The sequence below is a fragment of the Lissotriton vulgaris genome, chromosome 3_1 (assembly GCF_964263255.1).
Source record: "Lissotriton vulgaris chromosome 3_1, aLisVul1.2, whole genome shotgun sequence".
NCBI classification, from domain to species: Eukaryota; Metazoa; Chordata; class Amphibia; order Caudata; family Salamandridae; genus Lissotriton; species Lissotriton vulgaris.
In genome coordinates this window covers 1,525,208,626-1,525,227,380 of record NC_141689.1, presented here as the reverse complement: position 1 = coordinate 1,525,227,380, position 18,755 = coordinate 1,525,208,626, and the positions used below count along the sequence as shown (strand labels likewise).

At 46.1% G+C, this 18,755-nt stretch overlaps 1 pseudogene; it reads left to right on the top strand.

Annotated features, from left to right (window-relative positions):
• Positions 1-5,406: 5,406 nt before the first annotated feature.
• LOC147728118 (endoplasmic reticulum-Golgi intermediate compartment protein 2 pseudogene) overlaps positions 5,407-18,755 on the top strand; it is a 38,843-nt pseudogene continuing 25,494 nt past the window's right edge.

Sequence of the window (18,755 nt, the reverse complement as noted above, 5' to 3'; positions counted from 1 at the left end):
TAAAAACCAATTGAAATCCTATGTAAAATCTGTAAATGAATGACTAATAGGCAATACTGCACATCACAGTGTGAAACCATTACAATGACAGGTGACCGAGTTTGATTTCAAGCCTTTACATTCCCATGATATCGGGTCATTCTTTAGTGTTTTTCTTCACTACAAACCCCGTTTAAGACAACACCTCTGCTGGACCCCGGCACGTACCCGGTGCCCACCCCCACCAGGGGTCAGTTTTCTGTTTGTGCCACACCCAAACAGATGTTATAATACGGTACAAGGTAATTTCTTAGACGATGTAATGCTGTGTGGGACAAGCAAAGAAGCAGATGCCGCATGCCGCTGAGTGGAGGAGCCTCAGCAGGCAGAGATGGGATGCCCTTAAAACTGCGAGTAATTCTAGTTCCGCACGAGCTCAGTCCGGAGCCCACCGAAATCAAGAGGGAATCCGGCTCCCTGTTTCCAGATCTGGAATTGACCTACACTATGTCTCAATCGCCCTTACCAGATCTCCATTTCCCTCTAATCTCAAGCAGTAAAATAACGTGTATTTGTACTGCACACGTACCCCTTAGGTATCTTGGCGCTGACTCACAGGTGTGCTTGTTGCCCACATGAAGGTACCATTTTATCGCTATATACCTTGGCGTGTTATCTGAGACTGACCGTTCCCATGCCATTGAATCAGATGGACGTATTTGACAAAGAACATTCCTAAACCTAGTCCATCCTAGCGCACACCTGCCGGTCTGAGAGCTGCAAGTAACGTGCCGCATAGACTCAAGGTACAGAAATTCTCTGCGACTCCGGGTGACCAAGATGTGACTGTCACGCACTCATCCGGTGACCGTGACCTAACCACAGGGTGAGTGCAGCTTGAACCTGTATGGAGGAGACCCAGACGCCTTCTGGAAGCCAGGATAGTCTGCCCAGCGGCAGGGGTACAGGATGTGGGGTGGCCTCATCCCCTCATGCAGCAAGGCAATGAAAACTGGAGGTATCGTAATGAGCACCGAAGCTATGGGAGACATGCCTCAGCGAAGTTAGCGTAACTAGTTATATGTGGCCTCTCTGAAAGCTGTATATCACCCACAGAGGTATACTAGGGATGATCCTCCAGTATACTGAATCAGTCTGGTGATGTTTAGGGAAACACAGCTTCCCACTTATGACATCACAGTTAAAGTGGTACCACCTCCTAGGTCTCTGTGCCAGTTACAACCTTGCATGGGTGGTGCCCCCGCCCCTATCCCAGCTGCTGAGGAAATAAAAACCATACAGCACTCCCGCAAGTGCTGGCTTAATCACTGCTTCAGCAGCGTTTAGGCCTAGGGTTCTCTCTAAAAGCCACACTTGCAGAATGGTCCCAACTGCAGCTGTCCCCTCGGCCTCTGTCATGTAGTGTCATCACTCGGGGTTGAAGCTTCAGGCTATGGGGGCGTTTTCTGACATGACAAGACTTCAACGCGCTTTTTCTGGGTGTTCGTGGATGCCAGGTCGACCAGGTAGAACACTACTTCCTGTTAACCCCCAGCCCCTTCCCCCAACGGATGCCCAGTGCGCGTCACTATCAGTAAGGAAGCTCAACACATAATTAGCATACATGCACACGTGCAACGCGGTGCAAGGATTGCAAGGGCACCGAAATACCAGAAGTAAACGTCTCAACCAATTAATGAGTCGTACAGTAGCAGGGTTGGTATTACTGCCAGGCGGGAGTAGATATATTCACATGGAGGGTGCCTTTACAGAGTTGCAGAGAATTACAACTTTGCTGCACTGATCGACTCCTTGTGGCACAGATTGATGGACAAACTGCAGCTGATATATATACATATATATATATATATATATATATATATGGGGGACAAGCCATGCCTCTGCATATACTGCCAAATGGCCGGACTCACGCCGCAATATACCAGGGGCGCAACTCTGAGCCCCACACTGCGCCGCCTTCATAGGAACAGGCACATGGTGATTCAGTGATCTGCCCAGAATCCCAGGATGTGGACGCGACCGTGAGCCGGTCCTCATCGAGAGGCAACACACAGGGAAATCTGCACACCAGCATAGCCGATGGTCCTGCGCTGCCCCACAACCGCGAAGGCATCGGCATCCCAACTGCCTGCCCAACATCGCTCCGGAGCCCCAGCCTCATGTGAGCAGCAACATGATAAAAAGGCTTGCCTCTCTCCCCAGGTTTGGTTTAATCATAAAACGTGTGCTTAATGGCATAGTGCACCCCAAGCCTTCAAGCTCTTCACACTGCCCATATAATCCTTGGCCTCTCTGCAGAGACTACCAACACGTTACATCAAAAAACTAATTCTTTTTCCCGATGGTACCATGCAACCGGTCCCAGAGGCAGAACCGTCCAACCCACAAAGGGGAAGGGGGTGCAGAGGGCTCATAGTAATGGCACCAGCGGGCCCTGGACTCCCCCTACACCGCTGCCACCTACACCATTACTCCAGCGCGGTGCCTCAAGGACAGCAAGACCAGGAGGGTACGGCCCCCACAGTCGCGACACCACCGTGCCACAGACCTCGATCCCACCTTGGATGTGCCACACCAGCGCAGGGAGTGAGCTCCTGAATGACACAGCATCAGGCACAGGCTTCACCAGACCGCCCACACAACACGGAAGCCCCCGTAAGAGGCACGAGCGCAAAGCGGCCTCGCTGCTCCCCCCACTCTTCCCACTCAGAGTCCCTGCTGCGGCCCTGGAGCCGGCACAGCCGGACAGAGGATAGCGAGCAGGGGGGGCGCAGAGAGACCCGGTCAGTCAACATCGCACTGTACTACGCAACGCCAGACAGGGACGAGACACTAGGTGGCTCTCAAAGTACCTATAAACCCCACAGAATGCCTTGAAGCTTCGTCAAGACCCCGAGGGGAGAGTAGAGTAACCACACATGCCACTTAATGGTTTTACCCACTCCTGAAAACGATCTCCCTTAGTTCAGTGATAGCCAAAGCCCCTATTCCTCCCTGACCGCAAACTCCAGACCCAGGGACGTGACACAGCCACATAGCAAACAGCGGTTGGGGGTCTTGCACTAATCCCCCCACCCTCATGGTGAAACCAGCCGAATTAGACTGGCAGGCTTGGCCGACAGGCATTAACAAAGCCGGCCCCACTAAACGGGATGACCGGCCCACGCTGCAAAAATGCCGCAGCCGCACCCCCTCACAACCAAGTCAAGACCTGGTACGGCCCGGGCCCCCAGGCTTGGAACCAGCAGGAGGTCGGGGCCATCGGATTCTTTGATATACATCAAAGAAAGAGGAGGGGTGTCGGGAGGGCTGAAAATGGACAGCACTCCCTGCAACCAGACCAACGCAAGCTGTATTCCCAGGCCAAGGGATGCAATTGATCTGGTAAAGGGGGGGGCGCACCCTGGCACCCCTGCGGATTTACTATTGGCCTGCGTGGGAACACTGCACCACCCATCTGCATCACTAGGCTGCAACAGGCCCCTGCCGGCGAAGACCCACGTCACGGCCTGGACAGAAGGCGGCCAGAGAAGGTGAGCCTCGCAGCGCTCACCACTCCCATATCCCTCACGCTGCAACTGGCCAGCGAGGGCGCTTGCAAGAAAAGCATCCACTGATGCGCGAAATCCAAAGGTCTCCTGCTTTGGAATGTTGGACAGGGGAGGCTGTGGGGGCTGGGCGGAGAGGGGACGGGATGGAGGGGAGAATGGAAGAGGCAAAGAAGGGGAGGGAGAGATCGTCCTGGAGCTTGTCTTTATGGGGCCATGTGTTTGAAACACATGGCCTCATAAAAGTAAGGATCCTTTTGCGACGGGAGGAAGTCAAGTGAGCCAGTCCAAGTGGGACAGCTCAAAGAGAGAAAACTTTTTGAAAGACAGTGCTCTTTCCCAATGGCCGGCCACCGTTTAGCCTAAACGGTGACGCCAGCCAATGGGAAGGAGGGGCGGGGCTTAAAGCCTGCTAATGAATTTTCCTCAATCTCACTAGATCTCGCCAGTGAGACTGCGCATGCGCAGCCATCGCAGGCTTCGACCTAAAACTCACTCAGTTGCCTGTATAATTGCCAAGAGGAGTGCTTGTCCACTCCCGATGCCAGAGATGCTGATTAACCCATAGCCGCATAACCGTTTTCACCCACGGCCGCTGCCTATGGCCTCCAGCAATGATCAAAACAGTAGCGCAGAGAGCGAGCCCCCCTATTGGGACCTCGGAACTGGTCACCTTTCACCACTTACCGCACAATTGCAGCCAGTAGACAGGTAACTAGGCGCAGGTGAGTCACTTCTGGTATACAAATAATACACAGCTACATGCTGCAGCCCATTTCCATGCAGCCAGTCTCAATTGGTTCCATGATGAAGCAAGCCTCATACGAGGAGGACACGAAAGGGAAACAAGATGATGAATGCGCCCATCCCCGCACCCACCAGTCTGATCTCTGTTCAAAATTACTGAAGCTGTGTGCATGTTTCCTTACCAACACTGTGAATTAATTCAATAAATAGCGTACTATACAATTCCAGCTCGAACTTTGCAACCACACCATGAACTGGCCTTGTGGGCCAATGCAGCTACGCTCAGCATATTCTCCTTCATTAATTATATCCACACAAGGAATCCTGAAACTAAGAAACTTGAGGAACGTAAATTCCCATATTACTATACACGTCTGAATAACGTCCCCTGAAGACTGACATAAGTCCCACAATGGCAGATCATAGAGCCAAATACTCCAGAGACAATAACGATTCTAAAGATAACAAGTCAACACTAAAATGAGCCAAGGCAGAGCATCCATTGCCAGACTTTTCGATCAAACCAAAAACAGACCCAGGGGCAAGACAGGATAGGATACTACAGCGACTAGAAGCCCTACACGTTCTGGCCCAAGAGACAAAGGCAATCACAGATACCATGCTTCACGACCTTCAAGCCTTAAGGAATGATTTTCAAAGTATGGTGGGCAGGCTTACAGAGGCAGAGACAAGGATTGGCACACTTGAGGATTCTGCGTCCTCTGAGCAGAAAAGAGAGGATGCAGCCACCAATAGGATCATATCCCTTATGAAAGACATTTCCTAGTTGGAGGATTGGAGACGCAGAGGTAATCTGCGCATATTTGGACTCCCAGAAAAGGTGGAAGATGACGCAAACTCCTGTGTCTAATTCTTGGAGTCTAATTATGTGTCTAATTCTTGGAGGCATGGATACCCCGCGCCCTGGGAATCAAATTTGACAGAGACAGACAGGGCTCATGGAGTCCCTATGGGCATGCCCCGCTCTAAACCTTCAAAATCCCACCCAATTGCCATGATATTTAGACTGCTACGATACCGAAACATAGGAGCCATACTTGCACTTATGTGGAAAGCTCAACACAACCTCTGGAACTGTGTCAGAATCAGTATGGCACAGGACTATTCAAAAGAGACAGTGCCCATCAGGAAAGGCTTCCTGGCGCTCCGTCAGTCTGTCAAAGACCACAATATCCTGTACAGCTTTGCTGGCCCATCGAAATTCCGTATCGAAGACCAAGGTAAGACACTTCCCTTTACAGACCCAGTGGAGCTACAAACATTCTTGGAATCTTCTGTGCCTGCCACAATGATCATCTACTGTCCCTCTGGATTGCTAATGACCTCTACGTTTCATGAGTTGTCGCAGGGTTTCCGTTCTCTCACAGAACTGTGCTCAGAGACCTAGAACCTGGGTGAGTCAGGGTGACCCACAACTCACCTATGTTTCAGAAATCCCCTTACCAGGCTAGCTACAGTATCTCATCGGCAGTGAATACTTCCCGATGTCTTAGACAATCCAGAACATGAACTTAGAATACCTCAGGTATCGTGGAACACATGAACACTCTTTCGTTATATTATCATTCCAAACCGAAACTGGGAGGCAATGAGAACACGTGCAAGTTTGAAATGTTTATTTTTTCAATGCAACATTCTCAAACGCAGTATCTTGTATAAGATCAACATACATATTATAAAAATCAGAGTCAGCAGCATAGTCACTAATCCATAGTAAGCAAATTGTGATAACATATTATGATGCAAAAATCTATAGAATTCTGTATCACCTATATTTCGCGCACCCTAATTTGCATATTATATTATATCTAAGAAGGTCTCATCTGGGCTTTAGCTGGGCGAACCCATACCTCAAATTCTCAGTAGGAGGAGATCACATCAACAGCTACCAGCTCTCAGCATGTCCAGCATCAAGTGTGTTTTCTCATTCCCTGTAACTGTATCTTGAACTCACGTAAAGCCCAAAGTTGGCACAAACATTATTTGTGTTATGACTAACGTAGTGCGAGGATCAGGCCTACAGTAACCTTGTGTTAGAGTGTGCAGTTCTCAGTGTGCAGACAGTTGTACCAAGTGTTCCAGGCACGACTGATACCAGTACAATAATATATTATTCTGAAATAAATCACATCTTTCGTCTAGGTTAAAAGCTGAAATAACAATTAGGTGTCGTGTGCAAACCGAAGCAGAAAGAAAATATGGCGTTTAAACATTTAATAAGCACATGCTAACTTAACACAATCTATGGAAACGTAATAACCATATGACACCCCCCCAATGATCCGAGGACGGTCAAAAGACAAATATATAAGCCAATACTCTATGAGAGGCAAGACTTGAAAGCAGAGTTCAATGATATTGAGCCAAGCTAAATGTATGTAATGTATGTAAAATTTAAAAAATACAAAAAACAAAAAATTGTATGAACGCCTATAGTGGCCACACAAAATATAAAAAGTCGAACTTGAGCCCTAACTATAATTAATAGGCCTAGAACATATGAAAAAATCGAATGTTCGTATTGAAACTGGCACCATTCAGAATTACTAAAAAGTCACGTGCCATAATGATGGAAGTATTCAGAGTCATTCCTCATTGAATGAATATGCAAAATATGTAGCAACAGCTTCCAACATGAAATCACTGTCATCATCCGAAAACAGTTCAGCCATCCAATTAAGCAATGGGAAAGAACATACGTGCTCTTCCAGCACCGAATCCTCTAGCAATATCAGAGGACAACTCAGTGGGTTCTCGAGAACGCTCTGTGCCAGAAAGTCATGCGCCGCTGCGAATATGTCCCACTGACCCATTAGTCCATGCATCGCTGCCACAGCCATAACCCTTTCGCCAGAACAGACCAACTCATGAGCCACTACGGGGGACATCAGCTGATCAAAGTCGACGTCAGGAGAAGTCGGTAAACAGAGACACAAATCAATGGCCCAGTCGAAATCACAGCTCAGGCAATGAAACACAGGCTGGACACAGGTGAAATAGGAAAATCTGAAAGATAATCCAAAAGCCGTGCTTAAAGTCGCAAGCGGCAGGGATCCATAATAATCAAGCATCCAGTTGCGAAACTGCATCAGTAGGTGCTGTGCGTTTCCTTGCGCAGGATGGGCATCCATGTTTTATGAAATAAAATATCACCAGAACGCCTGCAGCCAAAGCCAGCAAAACAGGAAATCCGCCAAACAGACTAGCGAATATAGACTGAAAGAACGCAGGGATAATACCAAATACTTTTTCAAATGTAGTCACGAGACCACTGCTAACCATTTTAAAAAAATGAGCGAGGCTGGATGTGGAGGAGGCATTAAAGATCTGATGAACCAGCTCGCAAAAATGAAACGGCAAATCAGTACTTAAAAGCGCTTGTACTTCTGTGCGTGTGTTTGCTATGTGAAGGACATAAGTTTCGCGGGCAGAGCTCAGGGCCACCTGTTTTTGAGACAAAAGGGCTCTTATACGGCCTAAACCATTGAATTCAGCTCTCAAGGTTGGTATTCTTGGCCAAATTAAAACTTCTGAATTCCCATGCGTGGGTGGATACAACACATTCTTGCAGCAAACGACCCTCTCAGACACGGTAACCACATATGCGATACCAGGCTCTAACCCACAACAAAACTCGTTATTTAAAAGTAAATAACTACCGTTGGACAACAACGTGAACGTGGGAACTATTGCAGGAACCGGTGTCCCTTTCAAAACACAGGCCAAATTAGGTTTGTCCTGATTACAAGAACCATGCAACTGGATGTGTCTGCAAATAAGTGAGCGGTCAGGCGACTGTGTACATTCTTCACCATTCAGATTCACTTCATTCCCCTCCTTAAGGCATCTGTAAGTGTATGGCAAAGACCATGTTTCATGGAGAAAAGCGCTGCCTAATGGTTCATATCGTCCAATGGCTATATATTTCATACAATTTGTAAATTTATACAATGCAAAAGGTAATGTTATAACACCATGAATAAGCCATGTTGCTGCAGTCGCTTCAGCTACCGAAAATGGCAGGGATTCAAATTTTTCAATATGTAACATAGAAAATGTAGCATCTCTCATTGACAACATGCGCTGTTTTTCAGTCAAATTAAACGGGGCAAATAATGATGATATGTTCAAAAAAGTCCATGGCACTCGACCAGACTTAAGAGTCTGTAGTGTCCACGCAAACTGCATCACAGAACGCAATTGATTTTGACCATGATATAACACGGACACCTCATCATGTACAATGTCGACAACAGAAGACACAATATTATTTAAAGTGTAAATTCGGGAAGAAAGCGTGTTAATGCTGTTATCAACCACTGCAAGCACTTTTTCCAAATTAGCTTGATCAATATCCCTTAGGCGTTTAGCAGCCTCAACCTGGTTAACTTTCCAAATTTCATTGCAAATTGCATACAGGAATCGTTTAGATCTACCTTTAGCAGGGCCTTTTATAAAATCGTTTAAATCCACATTATCATGTAATTTGAGACAAATGTAGTTTAACTGCAGCTAAAGTAGAATGCTGTAACCAATTTTGACACAGCTTCCCCACAGATTAAGTCGTGACAGAATATTTTCCTTAAAACCGTGGATCGGGCCTGAGTTTTGTGAATCCCTCAGCCAAACCCATAAAACGGCGTTGGCAAGAATCAGCACTCTTTTGCCATACCAGCCAACCCTTGGAATCCAAACTGGAAATGTTAAAGGACGAATTGTGTAAAAGAGTTTGCAACCCTTGAATGGAGGAATCAGTGAAATTACCCCAACCTGTATATTCATTTAAATCTGGGATGGATGGTGTATTCAATTTTTTAGAAGTAGCCAATCCAAAGCATGTTGTCTGGAAAATGGTCGAATTTAAAAACAACATGTGATTTGGGATGAGACATGCACGGTGCAAAGCCTCAGTGCCTTGTACCTGCCAATCTTTGGTACCCCAAACCGATTTAAGGTCAATTGTTCCCTTCCAGAACTCGTAGTCATCCACAGCCAACCTGTCTAAAAAGGACTTCGAATACAGTAATTTTGTATCGGTAAGTCTAACTTTGGAAATGGGCTTTTGTGTCATTTTAAAATAAAATGACTCGGGATTAGACTGATCAAAGTCTGTAAAATAGGTATATTTTTTCAGAAATGTATTGGAACTGCCACTGAATGGAGCAGGGCAATGTTCCCATTGCGTATAATTTACAGCAACCCTCCTGGAATTCGTCTTATGTAAAAAATGATTACCATAGTGTTGAAAACAAAACAAATCACCATAATTAATAGAATCTGTATACAGATCCTCAGCATCGAAGGCAGCATAATACTTCAAATCCGAGAATAATGCTTCTACGGCCTGAATATCCCAATCATCAGAACGTATATTTTGTTTAATCACATCTCCCATGTTTACTCTAAGCACATTTGGAACATTAATCACTTCAGTAGGCCCGTGTATCTGAAACCTAACCGCATCCCACACAATCCCATCAAGGACAGGCCAAGCTGTAATGTTAACTGTATTTAAGTTTCGTTTCAGTCTGTGCGCAGAATGTGAAGAGGAAACAGGGGCCAATGTTCCATTAAGGTACCGAATTCCTGTTCTTTCTTGTACGTAGTGACCATCAATCAGGCAGAAAAAATAAAACACAAAACCAATTGACATAAAAAGATAGAATGAAAATAGGATCAACCATATGTATGGCCAAGGCGGAATTAAAAAATGTTTTTTGAACAACGTGGCATATCTTGCAATGTTTGTGGGTTTCTTTGATGTTTCCGAAACAGAGTCAAAAGAGAATCTGGACTGGCCTGTCAAACGGGTCTGCAAATCAGGCATCGATAAATCAGCAGGATAAGTGTAATTTAGCTCATCAATGTTAGTATCAGGAATAGTATTTAATAAAGGACTGGATATGGCAGGCATCTCGAGGGACACCTCCTGTTCTGCACCAGATGTAATAGCCAGCACAGAGTGCCTCACCATGGAAGGACAGGATACAGCCGGTGTCATGCTATGAAGAATCGGCCACCCTGTGTGTCTTGACATTGTCAATAGAAATAAATCTGTTTTCCTTACGACCTGGAAGTGGTGGTAAAATGACTGTTCTTGGGCCCTTCACTCCAAGGACTCGAACTGGTGCTCGATATGAGGGACCAAACTCTTTCTTGTTATCGATCTTCTCTCGAACCAGTTCTCCAACTTGGGGTAGCCAGCCAACTACCGGGATCTGCAACGCATCATCCGATGTGGAGGGCAAATGTTCCTTTGCAAGACTGTCTCTGGTCTTTTGTAGATTCTGTAAAACATTGCAATGTTCATCTACGTCAAAGGCCCCGGCCTGGGCCTTGTAGTCCGGCCCATCAAGGTCAGGTACATACATCTTGATACCAAAGAGCATTTCGTATGGGGTCCGCCCACCCAGAGACCTTCTAGGGAGATTATTAAGCGCACGCTGCACGCCTATGAGGTGGGCTAGCCAGTTTCTACCAGTACCTATAACTCGGGCTGTCAAAGATTGCTTTAAGTCGCGGTTCATTCTTTCTACTACACTATTGCCCTCAGGCCTGTAGGGACTTGAAAACTTGACTTGGACTCCCAACGAAACCATAGCAGCCTTGTATGCCTTAGAGGCGAAAGCCGGACCCTGGTCCGAATGGAAAGTACCACAGGCAAAAATTCCCACAAAGACACGCAAATCCTTAATGACAGTCCGCGAATCAGCGCTTCGATGCGGCCATACCCATACAAAGCGTGTGCATGAATCAACTGCTACTATGATGTATTTAAACGCAGTATCAGAAGAAAAAGGACCGCAGTGATCCAAATAAACGCAACCAAGCGGTTTATTAGAGATGTACAACTGTGTCTGAGGCGGACGCGCAGCAGTAGAAGGCTTAATCTGCTGGCAAATGTTACATCGAAGAACATATTCACGCGTCTGTTTGTACAGACCCCGCCACCAGAATATCTGTTGTAGCTGAGTTACAGTGGCAGAGACGCCCGCATGTGCAGACGCCACACCTTCATGTGCCGCTGAAATCAAAGCAGCCCTGCGATCCGAGTTGGGAACTAAACGCTCGCCAACTTCAGGGATTTTCACATAAGGAACCTTATCGGGACTTAAGTGGTATGTGTATTTAGAAGGGAATCCCGCAGGATATTTACCTCCCTTCTCCGTTGCAGCTACAGCTGCCAAGATGTCATCATCGATTTTGCTTTTGGACCTCGTGACTGCTGCAACTAAGTATTTTGATACCGCTGACTTCGCTGCTTCATCAGCAAGCGAGTTGCCAACAGCGTGGACCCCCACGCGCTGATGACCGAGAGTATGAATCACAAACACGAGTGGCAGCTTCTCTTTAAGTTCCGCCACTCGGACCCAGATAGTTTTATGTTTTATTGTGCTACCTTTGGAGTCACGAAAATCATTCTGAATCCAAAAGAACAAGTTTTCATTGTAAGACTGGACACAGTAGAAAGAATCACTTACGATCAAAGTCGTCACACTAGGATCTGCGTACTCCAATGCAAGCATCAGAGCACGAAGCTCTGCCAATTGTGCGGTGCAGTCTCCAAGCGTCTGCGTGTGCACGACACTGGACTTGAACTCATCGTTCACCATGGCACCGACCACAATGGCGCAAGCGGAAACGTAGGCATGTTTAGAGCCATGCGCAACCTGCGCCGAACCATCAGTGCAAATGATGCATTGGAAATCCTCCAACGGCCGCATTGCTAATGGAGCAGGATGAACAAATTCATACTGTAAATACTCCTGTGACCGTAAGGTGGCGTCAAAAATAAAGTGACATCCTGTGACGTCAAGGATGCAGCCCATTGAATCCACCGAGGGTGCAAAGCTTTGGAATTAGGTACACTGGCTTTCGTAACCGCCTCTAAGGCAGGGCACGGGGTAACAACCAACATGCGCTTTCCCTGTGACAGGGCACGTTCCTTAAGAATTGCCATCTGCACAGCCGTTAAAACTTTCTCCACAGTGGAAAAACGCAATTCAGCCGAAGTGTACAAGTGTGACTTGTAAGCAATAGGTACTGTATCTCCTTCATTAAAAGTCAGGTACGTGAAACCCACCGCCCCAGGGATAATTCTTATCACCAGGTTGGTCTGGTTATCACGAGTCTGTAAGTATTCAGAAGCGAGCAAATCAGCCTGCAAAGACTGCAGAATGGCCGAATGCTCAGGCAGCCAGCATGATTTGGAAAAAGATGGTTGTATCAAAGCATATAACGGCTTGATACGCTGGGCATATTCCGGAATGTAAGTCCTCCCGAAATTCAGAAAACCCAGAAGAGATTGTAATTTTTTCAGTGTTGTCGGAGAGCACAACTGTGCGCATTTCTCCAGGAAATGGGGTGCTAAACCCTTCCCTTCATGGTTAAGCTCGTAACCTAGAAACAACACTGTGTACTCTGCAATGTGCGACTTTGCAAAGTTAAACTTGTAACCCATGTCAGCAAAGTTACAAATTATGCTATTTACTCGACACAGATGCTCCCAAAGATCGTCGTCTGTGAGATAAATGTCATCCACATACGAACAAGCAACTGGGTCGAAGCTCTCCAAAAGAGAGACTATGCGCGCGGAAAAAACTCCCGGACTGTTCTTGTAGCCCATTGGGAGTCGTTTAAACATTTTTTGCACTCCGGCGCATGTAAAACTGGTCCATTGGGAACTTAGACCATCTAATCTATGTGCATAAAAACCATTGGAAATGTCAAGCGTGGTTTTGAACCGTTTACGCTCAAGACTATTCACTAATGCAGAGCCGTGCGTATTCTGTACTGCACAGTTACGGCAATGCGAGTTCAAATGCCTATAATCCAAAACCAAACGATACGAGCCGTCCGGCTTGTTCACAGTAAAAAGGGGTTATTCATCGGTGACACACACGTTTCAATCACACCTTGATATTCCAATTGTTCAAGGATAGCTGCGACTGAAGCTTTCGCTTCACGCCGTATGGGATATTGTGGTTGAGGCTGTGGCTGTGACCGTAAAGGTATCTCGTGGCTTGGTGACAATTTATCCCAGCCACATTGGTTGCGGTACACAGCCGGCGCAAGCGCAAGAGCCCACTCTTCTGCAAAATGCAGCGCCTCCACCCTCGGCACAGTGTGCGCGAAGCTGGGTAGGATTACCTCCTCCCCTCGCGGAGCTGCGAGAACAAAAGGTGGGGGCCAGTCAGCCTCCGAAAGCAAAATATCATACGTAGACGAGAGATTTTCCCAAAATACCCCTTTTACAGTTCGCTGCATGTCACCTTCAATTAACAGGACAATTTCAAAAAGTCGGTCAGGGGGAGCAACATGCGTATCTGCTGTTTCAATCACAACATATATGTCAGTCGCTGTCACCTTCAACAGTGGACGGAGGGCCTCTCTCACTATGGTAATCTCTGCTGCGCTGTCTAGCAATGTCAGAGCCCACGTCAGATTCCGAAGCCGCGTTCTCACTATCTTCGGCATAACGATGCGCGGTCAAGGCAGCGACTTTCTTCGTGGCAAACTGAGGTCTCTTGGGCGTAGAGCCTTCCTGCTGATCTCCACTGGAACGCGGGCGGGGCTGACCACGTCCTTGCTGGCCACCCCGGCCCTTGCCGCCCCCTCCACCACCGGTTGACGGAGCCGATGAGTCCTGAAAGGAACGAGGAGAGCGTTGTTCAGAAGCCTGAAACCTCTCAGGCGATTTAATCATCGCGCGGTCGCGCAAATCATAAACACGATCCGACTGCGCAGGCAATGGAGACGCAGGAGCAGAAACCTGTATTTGTTGTTGTTGTTGCTTACCCTGATTCTGCTTTTTAGGCCAATTTTGTTTCTTGGTCTTTTGTTGACCACTAGTTTCCGATGTCTGACTTTGGGGCTGTTTCTTCTCCTTATCAGGAAAAGTTTTAACCCCCTTTGCATTGCGGCCCACCATTTTGTAAGCATTCACAATAATCTTTGCTAACTGTCGGGGTCGGTCGGGCTCGGGAACCAACGCTAACGCGTTAGCAACTTGAAAGTTCACTGCATCCCCCTTGACATTGGCAAGGATTACACCGCAAACCACTTCAAAGGAGCCACATAGGCGCATGCCCAATTCAACAGCCGCCTCCGGTCCGTGTTCGTCCTGAACACGTTTAAGGACCCCACCTAGATTGGTCACAGACGGGGAGCCGTAGCACCTCGAATAGACCGCTGCAAACGTTTTTCCCCAGGTCTCACAGTCAGCAAGGTCAGGAGCCAGATCTTTCGGTAAACTCAGTGTAAGAATCCGGTGCTTATCACCCGGACTCGTATTAGGAAACACAGCTTCCAGCTGGCCGAATTTCTCAGCAAGCCAGAACGGAAAATCGTCCTTTTCTAAGGGCTTTTTACCCATCACGGAATTAACCATGACCGGGTTGATTTTCAGACCAGCATGTTCTGCTCGAAGCTGTGCGCCTCTAGGGGCCGCGTCCTGAACATTACGGCCAATGTAATGAACAAGCGCTCTAATCACTCCCACCGCGACTTCATGAAGCTGCCGCAGTTCGCCCACGTTACAAGCGTTACGTCGAGGGTGAGGAGTAAATCCACCCAAAGCAGGCCAATTAGTGCCCGGAATGGACAAAGGACCTAACCTCGGAGCGGTCAAAGCGTGCGGTAGGGCGCCACCAAACTAAACTCCATGCTGCCAAGCGTCTATAGGTACCTCCAGTGCTCTGTACGGAGCGTATTCTGCCGGTACAACCGTAGCAGTGTATGTGTGAAACACACCAGTATTTGCGTTCACCTCCGGAAATGTCACCCACGAATAAAACAGTTCGTACGGGTAAGCATGTTCCGCGCTCACCACCAGAACCACAGCCAAGCCTTCCAAAGGAACATCATACATCCGCAAATGGTCACGCACCGCAATGCGACTATGCTGCGGGATGTCCACGGCTTGAGCCATGTTAGCACAGGAATTAGAAAAAACAAATTATACTTTGTAGCACAACTGGGTAGTAATTCAAGGAAACCATTTTAGATAGATTCAAGCTTGAAAATTACCTATTTCAAAAATAGGTAGGTTTCTCCGACACTGCCGTTTTCCGGAAACGGGAATGTAGGCGTTAAGGTTTGAATGATATACTACTCGAGTGTCATGTTATAAGGCCAACCAACGTATGGGCGCCATGTCGCAGGGTTTCCGTTCTCTCACAGAACTGTGCTCAGAGACCTAGAACCTGGGTGAGTCAGTGTGACCCACAACTCACCTATGTTTCAGAAATCCCCTTACCAGGCTAGCTACAGTATCTCATCGGCAGTGAATACTTCCCGATGTCTTAGACAATCCAGAACATGAACTTAGAATACCTCAGGTATCGTGGAACACATGAACACTCTTTCGTTATATTATCATTCCAAACCGAAACTGGGAGGCAATGAGAACACGTGCAAGTTTGAAATGTTTATTTTTTCAATGCAACATTCTCAAACGCAGTATCTTGTATAATATCAACATACATATTATAAAAATCAGAGTCAGCAGCATAGTCACTAATCCATAGTAAGCAAATTGTGATAACATATTATGATGCAAAAATCTATAGAATTCTGTATCACCTATATTTCGCGCACCCTAATTAGCATATTATATTATATCTAAGAAGGTCTCATCTGGGCTTTAGCTGGGCGAACCCATACCTCAAATTCTAAGTAGGAGGAGATCACATCAACAGCTACCAGCTCTCAGCATGTCCAGCATCAAGTGTGTTTTCTCATTCCCTGTAACTGTATCTTGAACTCACGTAAAGCCCAAAGTTGGCACAAACATTATTTGTGTTATGACTAACGTAGTGCGAGGATCAGGCCTACAGTAACCTTGTGTTAGAGTGTGCAGTTCTCAGTGTGCAGACAGTTGTACCAAGTGTTCCAGGCACGACTGATACCAGTACAATAATATATTATTCTGAAATAAATCACATCTTTCGTCTAGGTTAAAAGCTGAAATAACAATTAGGTGTCGTGTGCAAACCGAAGCAGAAAGAAAATATGGCGTTTAAACATTTAATAAGCACATGCTAACTTAACACAATCTATGGAAACGTAATAACCATATGACAGAGTCTCTGAGTTCCTTTCTGTTGGCCAAGACCCTACTAGGAACACTCACAGTTTCTAGCCAACACTGCCCTGTCTGTCAGAATGACTTCTTAGTCTAGTAGTGCTACTGTCAGATTACGCTGAGTTTCCCCATAAGGGAGCGTCAAGTCCCTACTGGTAACTTTATCCATCTCCAAACTGACATTATCATGCATAAACTATCTGTTTGGTACTTGGGAGCCAACCTGGACTGGTCCTGTTGGAACTGCAGTATTACACACAAACTTCTTTACCCCAAGCTAAATATATAAGATCTGCATGCACATCTCGTAGCATGAAACCCTATACTTCTTTCCAGGAGAAGTGCTCGATGACCTTAGAATAACGATTGGTGTTTCAGCTTGAATTTGTTGAAGTTTTCTGCTTAAATGCTGTTGCTCTAGGTCTATATAGGACATTTTCTGACACATCGCACATTGCCAATGAGATAACATTCAGAGATGGCATTTTGCCAAACAGTTCCCACCGCAGGTGCTTCCCACACTGTCCTCTACCATTTGACATGCTCTTTTGGCCCAAGAGTGGACGCCTCTGTCACAACCCATAGACTGAAACCCAGTACTTCCCTCCATACATTAATACCCTTAGCACCTCACATAGTTCAACAACAGACCCTCAGTAGCTCACATTGATTAACTCCACCACGCTACCAACCATAAGAGTTCTAGGGAGCAACCAGTGTGTACCACATCTACAATCTTTCTCTGGAAAACTTAGCTCCACCACAGTGATAGAGGTCAGACATTTCATCAACCTACAATCATGTCATCCCAACAGACCTCTGCCATGAATCGTGTGGCAAATTATATCACCCGTGCCCATTAGTACATCGCTGACTTTCTATAGTGTGACCCTCTTTCTCCGTTTGAACAAACCATCTAAACTGCAGGGCTTGGTAGACACCAAGTCGGTGGGGACAGAAAGGTGACCTGCCACTGCAGAGCAAATTACCTGTCACTGCCCAGCAACATGTGTGGCTGTGTCTGAGTCATTTTCTATCCATTCAAGCTAGAAGTATTTTTTTTACAAAAATCTGCATTTTAGAGAGAAGATGGATTATGTGTCAAATGCTAGTACAAAAGAAAACAATCAAATTCCCAAACAAATTTTTAGGGGGTATAACTCCGAGGATTTCTAGAGATAATTGGGTTCTAAGGAGCCACAAACCTACAAGTAACAATACAAATAATTTGTTTATTGTATTTGTATTTTTTATTTTAACACCAATTAGCATACAAAAATCCACAATAGGTTAAGACATTTAGACATGTGACTATACATATACCTAGATACTTCAAAGATCCAATTACTTGACATAGTATATACCAATATACTTGAATACAGGTCGAAGTACAACCAGCCAGCCATCATTCAAGTTGAAAACACATACAGGTCAGTCATTTTCCATACTCTCTCATTCACAACACACTAAACATAAAACGGAACATAAAGAGATTTTTTCTCAAGGACGGACGTGCTACGTTGTCTAGTGGTACAATAATTTTGATAAACCATTTGACATATGTGTCAAATAAGGCAAAACTATATTAATGCAGACAACGATGTGTCAAAGAATTTGCATAATTCCACTGGCCCTGGCAATAATACCTGTTAACATCCGGTGCTAGGGTCGGACTCGCCTATAGGCAGGGCCACTAGAATGGCGCGAGTGTACTCCTGTGGCAATTTTGGCATAATTTGAGATTTACCGTTTTTGCCACATATTCCATCATCTGCTGCATAATTTGCAGATTTTAAGACAAAATAATTATTTAGAGGTCAAACAGTTATAAAGTTAGTAAAAACACCGCAAAGCATGTTGCCGTGCAGTGGAAGGCTCTTTGGGAAGGTTGACTGTCATTTTTCTATAGCTTATTGCTATATTTGGGTGTTAAACTGGTACTAATGAGGTTCAACTAATGCTCAGATAGTGCTAACAAGTGTAGAAATTATAAAATAATGAAGTAGTACAATCACAAAATGTGCCGCATAGTGTCGCATAATTTACTCAACCCGACCACATAATTTGGCCTTCGCCTGCTGCATAAATCCATTGGCCCTGCCTATAAGGCTATCAGGCAGTGCCTGATAGAATGTTCTGACAGATCAGTGTGTGGGCTGGTTTTGTAGCAGTTTGTGGGCTGGTTTTATGGCCAGAAGGACCAGTTTTTACTGTTGATTTCCCTGTTATTAACACAAACATTGTCTGCAGTAAACAAAGTGAAGCAGTCTCCCATACCTTCCAAAATGCCATCAAAGCATGCTGTTACAAGTTCGAAATGTACCTGATTTGCAAATGTAGGTCATTTTTTTAAC